Below are 11446 nucleotides of genomic sequence, written 5' to 3'. Positions count from 1 at the left end.
CTGGTTACTATGCATGTGAATTAACAGGAAGGCCTAGGGCTCCCCAGCTTTGTCCTCACACCCCAAGTTACCAGGGTCTAATGGGCTTTTAAAATGTGACTTTATTCGGTTTAATTTCACTCCCAAGAATCCACAGCCAATGTCTTGAGTCTTGGAACATTTTTCTTGAGGCCTGCAGCCCAGGGGGCTGCAAGGGCCACCCACTCCTCTCCCCAGACTCACAGGGTGTGGGGGCAGGGGAAGGGGCAACTGAGAGCCTGGTGGAAATGACAATGTATTTTCGTGTGTACCATTTGCTAAGTGAGACCTTCTCTCGGGACCTCTGTCTTCTTGTGTTTAAGGAGGAAGTTGAACTAGACCAGCTTTATCCAACAGATCTACCATTCAAGTGACAAATGCAAGCCACATATGTAGTTAAATTTTCTAGCAGCCAAGGTGTGAAGAGCCCCTAGTCCAGGGAAATGGGGCTCAGCCAGAAAAGGGGCTGCCCCCTCCCACGTTCGTGAAGAATCTGGTGCTAATCCGTTCCTAGAGGACCTGCTTCTGGGTCAAGGTTCCATACACAGAGAAGCTTCATTGCTGCAATCTACTGAAAGTCAGCCCTCCACACAAAGGTTTGTAAAAATAATAAGTAAAAATAAATACAAAATAAAAAATTTTCTAGAAGCCATATTAAAATAAGTAAAAAGGGGGGAACACCTGGATGGCTCAGTCGGCTCAGTATCCAACTCTTAACTTTGGCTCAAGTCCTGATCTCACAGTATGTAGTGAGATCCAGCCCCCTGTCAGGCTCGCATGGAGTGTGGAGCCTGCTTAAGATTCTTTCCCTCTGCCCCTCTCCCCCACCCCCACGGCTTGTGCTCACTCTCTGTGTCTAAAATAAGTAGTAAAAAGGGGGGATTGATTTTAATAATTTAACCCAATAGATCCCAAACATCATTTCAGTATAATCAAGCTTTTACAAAAATCTCAGTAAGCTAACTTACATTCTTTTGTTTCAAGCTAGGTCTTCAAAACTTCAGTGTATATATCACCCTTAGCACTTGGGAGTTTGGAACAACCACATTGCAAGTGCTCAGAAGCCCCGTGTGGCTAGTGGCAGCTGAGACATTTTAGGACCCTGAATCACCATGCCTCCAGGTGAGGTTGGTGATGTCCAGAAAAAGCCATCAGGTCCAGGAGGGAGTCAAATCAGAGAGAACGTGTCTTCGGGGATTTCTTCCCCTTTTCTTGTCTTCCCTGGGACAAGAAACTCCGGGAAACCTAATGAGCCGGGGATGAGGGCGTTTTGTTTTTCCTGTTGCTTTCTTGTTCTCTCGGTGACATCTGGCAGGCTGCACGTGTGAGAGCTTTGTGGGGAAAAGCTGCCCTTGATCGCCTGCACCCACTATTCTTCACTCTTTTAGTGTTCGTTTAAATTCCAGCTAGTTAACACACAATATAATGTTAGTTTCAGGTGTACAATTCACTGTTTCAACACCTGCATCCAACACCCGGTGCACATCTGGACAAGTGCCCTCCTTAATCCCCATCACCCATTCAGCCCATCCCCCACCCACCTTCTGTGGGTGGGACCATGAGTCTATTCTCTACAGTTAAAAGTCGTTTCTTAGTTTTCCTGTCCCCCCCCACCCCCATGATCTTTTGTTTCTTTTTTTTTTTTTCAACGTTTTTTGGTTTTTTTTGTTTTTTTATTTTTGGGACAGAGAGAGACAGAGCATGAACGGGGGAGGGGCAGAGAGAGAGGGAGACACAGAATCGGAAACAGGCTCCAGGCTCTGAGCCATCAGCCCAGAGCCCGACGCGGGGCTCGAACCCACGGACCACAAGATCGTGACCTGGCTGAAGTCAGACGCTTAACCGACTGCGCCACCCAGGCACCCCTGATCTTTTGTTTCTTAAATTCCACAGTATGGAGGTTCCTCAAAAAGTTAAAAAACAGAACTACCCTTTGATCCAGCAATTGCACTACTAGGTATTTACCCCAATACACCCACTATTATTCACTTTGCCACTGACTTAAGAGTTCCCTCCTTGTTCAGTTACCACGGTGTCTTCTACTCCCTGCTTTTAACTTCTTTTTCTCCTCCCATCCCTTTATCAATTCGCCAGCCCAGCAGCCGGCCTGGACACCCCAGAACACAAAATTTAAGGAAGCACTTAGCCCCGAGAGTGAGTGCCTCCTTAAATTGTGAGCCCCTGAGAGTAAGACTTGCTTACCTCCTCTAGCCCCAGCCCTGTCCCAGTGCCCCAGAATCCCCTGGGGTCTGGTTGGGGGGCGGGAGGGGGTTGTCGAAGTGAGTAGGAGGGTGGAAAAGCTTAGTAATTTTGAGATGCCCCTGATGGGGACAGGGTGGGGGCCAGTAGAGGAAATAATTCATTTAGTAGGTCTCTTTTCCTACTAAAACGGTCTGGAGAACAAGGTTGAAGGCCCTTGGAAATCAATAGAAGAAATGGTATAAAGGGTGTCTGGAGACTCAGGTATGACTCCAACTCTAGTTAGCCTCCTTTGAGTGTTACCTGGCTTCAAGTGACAGGTAGCATTGTTAAGGGACACAGAAGGGAAGCTCACATGACTGGAAATGAGGTGAGAAGAGAGAGCCTCATAATAAGGGTGCCTTGTTCCCCCAAAAGAGAGGCTGGTCTGATGCTGGGGAGGACCTTCGTTCAGCTGCAAGGCCGGCAAGGGGTCATTTTCCATGGGATGGGCCCGGGTCAGCCTCCGTCTGGGTGTCCCAGCCCCCAGTCCCTGCTGACACCTCCCTTCCCTACCCCACCGCCCAACATCGCCATGATCCCCACTCTTGATTGCAGGAATAAACCAGGAACCAGCAGCGCCCTGGTCCTGGCCCTTTACCAAGGGAATTGTAATTACTGTTTGGAATTCAGGACTGCTCAGGCCCAGAGCTCCCCTTTCTTTCCCTTTACTTCTTCATTCGCAAGATAGGAAGGTGCCACCCGTTCCCCCTCCCTGGCCTCGATTAAATCTCACTTAATTTAACTTCACTGAAGCACCTGAGTCAGTTGGAGAAAAGGACAGGGGGATTTTGCTCTAATGGAATTGCACTAGTGACCCACAGCTCCCACTCTCCCTGTGAATAGTGGCTTTTCCATTCAATCGCTAAATGATACAGGAGGCATTGGAGAGCCAGCTATGTACCAAGCACTGTAGGGAATATAATACAAGTATGAGAAACAGGCTCCTTGGTCTCTGTCCCCTGAAGGGAATTTCCAAGTTTATTCAGCCATTTAGCAACGGTGGGTGATCTTGTGTATGGCTTGGGGGGGACTCAAAAGATAACTGCCTCTACATTGCTCAGTTTGGCAGGGAGGTAGCCAGTAAGGAAACAAAAGCAATGCATTCTGTCAGGTGTCACATGGGAGAAATACCCAAGGACCACGGCTGGGCACAAAGGCGCCAGGTAGCGCCCCCCACGGCATTCGGCGTAGCCCTCACCCAGGGGGAGAGGCTTCAAGGGTGAGTGAGAGCTTTTCACATGGAGAGGGAAGAGGGCTGAGGAACAGGGAGTGCATTCCAGTGAGGAGGGAACAGAATTTGCCAAGGCACAGAGGTGTGTGACAGCCGTGCCCATTAGTAGATTGTGAGCACAAAGCGTGGGCAGTGGGGGATGAAGTGGGACAAGTAGACGTGGCCAGACAGAGCGTGGAGTCGCAGACTCCTTTTTTTTTTTTTAAGTTTATTTATTTATTTTGAGAGACAGACCGTGTGGGACAGGGGCAGTGAGAGAGGGAGAGAATCCCAAGAAGGCTCCACACTGTCAGCACAGAGCCTGCTGTGGGGCTCACGCTCACTAACTGCAAGATCATGACCTGAGCCGAAGTCAGACACTTAACGGACTGAGCCACGCAGGCTCCCCGTCGCAGATTCACCTTGGAAGCAGAGGTCACTGAGGCATGAAGGAGGGGACCGACCTGAGATGTGTGAGATGGACAAGCCACTCCAGTGGCCCTAAATCCAGTAACTTGTGTCTTTATAAAAAGGGGACGTGGAGAGAGCAGACCCAGAGGAGACTGAGAAGAAGGCCGAGGGAGACGGGCAGAGCCCGCACTTTTAAACTGCCACAGGCCAAGAACACCAAGGGTAACGACAACCGCCAGCAGCTAGGAGAGAGGCGTGGGATAATTCTTCCCTTGGAGTTCCAGAAGGAGTTCCTGCCAGTACCTGGATCGCAGACTTTTAGCCTCCAGAACTGGAAAGAATGAACTTCTGTTGTTTTCAGCCACTCGGTTTGCGATACTTTGTTCAGGCAGCCGTGGGAAATTAATACACCCCTGCAACGTAGGCCGTCTCGTGTCTGCCGTGGGGTTCTGTGAACTGCTACGAGGAGCCTGCCTAGCGCCGCGGGAGTCTCAAGAGCTTCAGGCCGAAGTGGCCTTGGTCTCCCCTTCCCACCGCCACCAGGTAGAAGGGAGAGAGGTGGAATGCGCACAGGGTAAACATGTGTGGCTCCGGAGAGATGACACTTGAAGCCTCGGAATGCAGCCTGCGGGGAACCAGCGCTCGTGTCTGCCTGCCTCCCGTCCCTAGTTAGGCGGCAGCTGGAAATGCCACGGTCACGGCCCAGACTTCCCCACTCTTTCTGGGGTTGGCTTGAATGTCGTGCTCCTACTCAGGGCCCTAATTCGGAGGAAAGTTATGAGCCGAGGCTGCCATGCTGACACCAGAGCGGCACTGCCGGTAACCCCAAGGCTGGGTTAGAGAATCTCGTCCCATCAAGTGCCCAGACTGGTTAGTGGCCTGAAACCCAATGCAGCTCCAGGAGCCTGCACCTTCCACCCAGTGGATTTGCCTGACCTCTCCTTCTCCTCTCTCATTCCTTTCTCCCTCCTCCCTTGCGTTCTCCCTCCCTCCCTCCGTCTCCCTTCCTCCCCCCCCTTTCCCTCTCTCCCTCTTTCTCTCTCCCAGTCTCCCTCTCTGTTTCTCTCTCATTCTCTCCCTCCCTCCCTCCCTCCCTCCCTCCCTCTCTCCTCCTAATAAGACCTGGCCTGAATCCCACTAATAGATCAAGAGCCCGTTTCCTCATCTTGAAAGAAGGGAGCCCACGACGTCTAATTCACGGTGTTGTCATGAACATGGAATGGAATTACATCTCGCGCCTAGGAGGGATTCAGTAATACTCATTTACTCACTCTTGGATTTCTGGCACTGAAGGCAGGAAGGCTGCTCCTGGAGTCTGTACGTGACAGACAAGCAAACTGGTGATGCTGGCAAAACCGCCTTTCGGCGCCCTGCCTTTGTCAGGCTTCCCCCTCACTTCCAGTTACCCAAATGTTCTTGTACTTTCCGTATGTGGCTCGAGCAAAAAAAAAAAAAAAAAAAAAAAAAAAATCATTCAGACTAAAGTGTTACAGGACTGCCAGGATTACAGTATTTTCTATGTAATAGAATGAGAATGGCCTGCTGTTGTCACTCGGCAGTAAAAAGGAACAAACCACTGATACATGCAACACCATGGATGAATCTCAAAAACATGTCAAGCAAGAGAATAAAGAGTACCTACTGTATGCTTCCAGTTGCATAAAATTCTAGGGGCGCCTGCATGGCTCAGGTGGTTAAGCGTTGGACTCTTGATTTCAGCTCAGGTCATGATCTCACGGTTCATGAGTTCGAGGCCCTCATCTGGGCTCTGAGCTCACAGCACACAACCTGCTTCAGATCCTCTGTCTCCCTCTCTCTGCCCCTCCCCCCCCCAAAATAAATAGATGTTTAGAAAAAATTTTTTTAAGTCTAGAACAGGTGGAATTTGTCTATGATGACAGAAAGCAGATCAGTGCTTGTTCATGACCAAGGGTACTTGCTGAGGATTCCCACGAGGGAATGTTTTGGGGTAATGGATGTGTTCTAGTCTCTTCATCACGGTGGTTGTTACCCAGCGGTATGCCTTTGTCAAAACCAGCAAGCTGTGCCCTAAAAAAAAAATGGATGCATTTTAGGCCTTTTGAAGAGGTTGATGCTTGGGGGCACCTGGGTGACTCAGTCGGTTAAGCATCTGACTTCAGACCAGGTCATGATTTCATGGTTTGTGGGTTCAAGCCCCACATCAGGCTCTGTGCTGACAGCTCAGAGCCTGGAACCTGCTTCTGATTCTGTGTCTCCCTCTCTCTCTGTTTCTCCTCCGCTCACACCCTGTCTCTCTCTCTCTCTCTCTCTCTCTCTCTCTCTCTCTCTCTCTGTCTGTCTCAAAAATAAATAAAAGATTAAAAAAATTTTTTTAAAAAGGTTGATGCTTAACACTAAAAAACTCATCCCTGAGAGTAGAATTCTAGGGCAAGTGAAGATAATAGATCCAGGCCACAGAGGGCATTTCAGGAGAACATCCTGGATTGACAAAAATCTTTCCAGGCATAAGCTATTTTGGAAATGTGGTTCAGACACCTGAATGTTTATAAGACTCTGTGATTACCCACACTCCCACCTGTTTGTTCTTCACTCCCTGATTTGAGACTAGGTTTAATCACGCAACAAATATGTATTAAATATCTCTACATGCCAGGCACTCTCCCAGAAGGTAGGGATTCCACAGTGAACAAGACAAAGTCTGTCCTCGTGGCGCTTACAGTTTAGTGAAGAGAATAATAATGAATAATAATAAGGTAATGCATAATAAATAAAACGATAATCAAATCAATAGAGTATGTTAAGCACAGTTGGGAGGAGGGGCTGGAGGAACCGATGCTACTCGACTCTCTGCTGTTGGCACAGAGCCCGCTTCAGATCCTCTGTCCCCGTCTCTCTCTGCCCCTCCCATGCTGGTTCACTTGCTCTCTCAAAATAAATAAATAAACTTCAAGAAAGTGACTAGATTCTGAATACATTCTGATGATAAAGGCAACAGAACTCAGTGAATTGAATGTGAGATATGAAAGGGGGAAAAAAGAGTCAAGGATGATTCTGAGGTTTGAGGCTTTGGATATGCAGTTGTCCCTTGTACAACGTGGGGGTTGGGGCATCGACTCCCTCCACGGTCAAAAATCCAAGTATAACTTTTGGCTCCCTCCAAAACTTAACTGCTAATAGCCTACTGTTGGCCAGAAGCCCTACCAATAACATACACAGTCGATTAATACGTATTTTGTATGCTATGTGTATTCTATACTGTATTCTTATAATAAAGTAAGCTAGAGAAAAGAAAATGTTACCAAGAAAATCATAAGGAAGAGAAAATATGTTTACAGTACTGTGTTTATTGAAAAAATCCGTGTAGAAGTGGACCCGTGTGGTTCAAAGTGGTGCTGTCCGAGGGTCAACTGCAGTTGAAAAGAAAATCCTTTTGGTACATGTGTTTTCAAGAAACAACTAGGGCCCTTATTACTAAATTATTCTCTAAACTAAATGACCATGGTTTGAAAATAAAAAATGAAAAAGTGTAGGCTACGAAACTGCTTTGTGCCACACCCATCTGGAAGAGGCAATTTCAAAAATACAAAGACTTAAGGGGCACCTGGCTGGCTCAGTCAGTGGAGTGTGCAACTCTTGATCTCAGGGTTGTGAGTTCAAGCCCCATGTTGGGCGCGGTGCCTACTTACAAAATAAATAAAATTTGGGGTGCCTGGGTGGTGCAGGCAGTTAAGGGTCCGACTTGATCTCAGCTCAAGTCATGATCTTGGCTCAGGTCATGATCTCACGGTTCGTGAATTCGAGCCCCACATCAGCTCTGTGCTGATGGTGTGGAGTCTGCTTGGGATTCTGTCTCTCCTTCTCTCTGCCTCTCCCCTGCTTGTGCCCTCTCTAAAAATAAATAAACTTTAAAAATAAATAAATAAATAAATAAATAAATACTTAAATATATATATATATATATATAAATACTTAAATATTGAAACTTCTGAGACATAAATGTTTACGGGATCGGCTGTGAGATGAATATTTGAAACTGGGATGATCCCATAAAGTGCCATAAACCACCAACTTTTTCTAACAGAATTTTAGAAGCACTTTCTCATTGATTCTCAAAAGAATCATGCAATTATAAATTATTTCTTGGTCAAGCCACTTGCGCCATCATGGCTGAGCCGGGTGAACTGGAACACTTGCAGAGTGAAGCAGTTGTTTGGTGACACAGTCAGATATTAACACTTAGAAACTCACATGAAGTGTGTCAGTCCCTAGAGTGGTTTAGAATAAGTCAGTCATTATTTAGCCAAGGGGGGAAAATGTAGCAGGAACATCAGTGATAACTTTTTCCACATTGTTTTTATCCTCTCTGGTGCCATCTTCCACAAGTTTAAAGTCATCAGGGTTTTCTTCACAAGTGTTTACAAGCATGACTCATGTAGAGTCCAGTACAGAACCACAAATTCTCTCCTCTGCCTTTAACCCACAACATTTATCTCCCAGCAAATAAAAAAAGATGAGAAAACATTTCTACTCACATAGATTGGGACCACTCCAGAGTTTCAACTTAGGAAGACATAGAAGGCCTTTATTTCTAAAACTGTTTTCAAATGAATGAACTTCCCAAGTGCCCCAATCTCCCTATGTCCCTGATTTGGCAGGCTTGGCTAAGACCCACAGAAGAAAAAGGACTTGCTCAAAATTTACTTGATGAGACAGTGGAACTGAGAAAAAAATACTCCTACCAAGATAAGAAGGTCAGTAAATAACGTCCATTCTCCCGAATGCGGGAGAAATATTTGGCTTTCCAATACAAGTTGGTCTGAGGTTTTGAAAATACATATATTCTTTAACACAGCCTCCATCACAATTTCCTGAGTCAACAGAAGTAATAATGAATCACCTGAGGGGAGAAACTGGTAAGAACCAAATGCTGGTTGAAGGCCTATTTTGTGTCAGAGCCCCTTTCAGCACAAAAGCACTAAGGAGAACGATCCGTGCGTCCATGCGTTCTCTCAATAAACTCATACAGAACAGCTATTATGTGTCAGGTGTGTGTAGTGTTTCAGATGAAACAGAGTCAATGAATAAAAGGACTTTATCCAAATCAATAAATCACCTTTGCATCAAAATGCCCTCAGTCTCCTCTCTTGAGTTGGAAAATCAGCAGATTATCAACAGATGATCACCTTATCGCCTGTTCCTTTAGTTGCTAAGTTTATTCAGTGTGTTGGTGGGGGGCCCCAAGGAACGTGGCCAAAAAGGCTGTGTCCCCTGGGTGGTGGGGTACAATGAGAGGGGTCCCCAGTCTGCTAGCCAGTCCCAGGCCACATCTGAATTTGATTCCGGTCTCATGCCAGAGATGGTCCAATGGCTCCAGTGGACACAGGAGACTAATTAACTGACTAATTCCAAGGACAACACGGACCCAAACCAGAGTGAAACTCCTGTGGAAAGATTCTGGGCTGGCACTCAGGGCACACCCCAGGGCCCGCCAGCAGGGACAGACTGCCGTGGCAACTCCCAAGCCGCCCTAGCCGGTGGCAGGTGGAGAGCAGAACAAGGATGCCATTGGGCCCATCACTTGCCTGCCAGCCATTTCCTTATTTCTCTTGTGCTACCCAAACCACAACTGTTTGAAACACCCTTTCAAGAAACTGATGGGTGTGACCTTGGGAGGGAACAGTGTAAATAGGCACTGACAAAGGTGAGTATTGAGAAAAGAAGATGATTTTAAGGGAAAATGGGAAAAGACACAGCCACCTTGGTCTTGTTAAAGATGAGGGCCCCGGATGTCTCTGGGTAAGAGTTTCCCCAAACTAAGGCTTGTCCTAGATCCCCTGGGAAAGAACTTCTGAAGTGAGACCCAGGAGACCTAGGAAAAGTTTATTTTCCCATTGTAAAGAAATATGGCTCTCTTCCCACAAAATAACTGTGTGTGTGTGTGTGTGTGTGTGTGTGTGTGTATGTGTGTGTGTGTTACATACATCTGTGCTATACAATGTTGAACTATTAATATTTGGGGGTGTGGGTAGCACTTGGCATAATGTGTTTGGCCCACAATAGACATTGTGGGAATGAGCTTGACCAATGATAAGCCTGAAGTTCAGAGAGACAAAGGGACATGGTTTAGGTCCCAAATCTAGTTAACTGGGGAGTCAGGACTAGAACTCAGGTCTTCACACTCCCCTTCCAGGCAGCCAGCTATTTAACACCCTAAACCCACTTCATGACTTATTGAAGGAGAACAGGACAGTGAACTCTTTTACATTCTGCATTTTTAAAAATCTGCATTTTTACTCCCCCCCACACACACAAAAAAAAAATGGAAGAAATTCCCTTGATATTCTCAAAGACCACCAGCATTCCCCATTTTCTGTAGTGCAGGGGCTCATAAACTGAGGTCCATGGACCACACACACACACAAATACGCGCGCACACACACAAATCAAAGGTGGATTTCAAGTTGAAAACCCCTCTCCATTGTCAGAAATGTATGCGCATTTTCCTTGAGAAAATGTCCGTAGCTTTTGTCACATTCCCACAGGTAGTCATGGAGGGATCAAAGGTCAGAACCACAATTAGCCTATGTCTCCTCACACCGTACTTGCCAGTGCAGATCAGGTTTTCCCTGGCTCTCACTTTTAAAAGGGTGTCTCTACAAGTGACATAAAGGGTACAGTAGCGATAGACCAACAAAGTTCTGGCTGAGAAATCCAGGATCAGCCTAAGGGATTAACATTTCCCTATTTTGGCATAAGATTGGAAACATTTTCTTACAACCAATAATTTTTTCTCTCTCTCTAAAATACATCGGAGAATATTCATAAAAAGGAATCATTTCTTTTTCCTAAGTTTATTTATTTTGTGAGACAGAGAGCGTGTGCTCAAGGGAGGAGCAGAGAGAGAGGGAGACAGAGAATCCCAAGCCGGCTCTGCGCTATCAGCACAGAACCCAATTTGGGGATCGATCTTACGAACCCCGAGATCATGACCTAAGCTGAAATCAAGAGTCAGGCGCCTAACCAACTGAGCCACCACATGCCCCAGGAATAGCTTCTTTTTAACCAGTACTATGAATTGGATGTTTGTGTCCCCCACAAAGTTCCTATGTTGAAATCCTAATTCTCACACATGACAATATTTGGAGATGGGGGTCTTTAGGAAGTAATTACGGTTAGATGAGGTCATAAGAGTGGGGCCCTCCTGATGGGATTAGTACTCTTTCGAGAAGAGACACCAGAGAATTTGCTTGTGCTCTGTGTGTGTGTGTGCACAAAAAATTGAGCTCATGTGAGCACACAGCGAGACGCGGTCTCCTGCCAGCCAAGAGAAGAGGCCTCATGGGAAACCACCTTACCGGCCCCTTGATCTCAAACTTCCAGCCTCCAGATGTGAGAAAATAAACTCTGTTGAGTAAGCCCCCCAGTCTGTGGTGTTTTGTCACACAGCAGCCTGAGCTGACCGATACAAGTTTAGTTCCTTGTTCATGACAATGACCGCTGGCATCCAGAGTATTCCGTTTCCACGGCACATGGGCTTTCTCTGTCTCATTTTGAATCTTTACAGACACCCTTCAAAGCAGATGC

This window comes from Felis catus, chromosome B4 (assembly GCF_018350175.1).
Source record: "Felis catus isolate Fca126 chromosome B4, F.catus_Fca126_mat1.0, whole genome shotgun sequence".
Classification (NCBI taxonomy): domain Eukaryota; kingdom Metazoa; phylum Chordata; class Mammalia; order Carnivora; family Felidae; genus Felis; species Felis catus.
Note: the sequence above shows the minus strand (reverse complement) of the source record.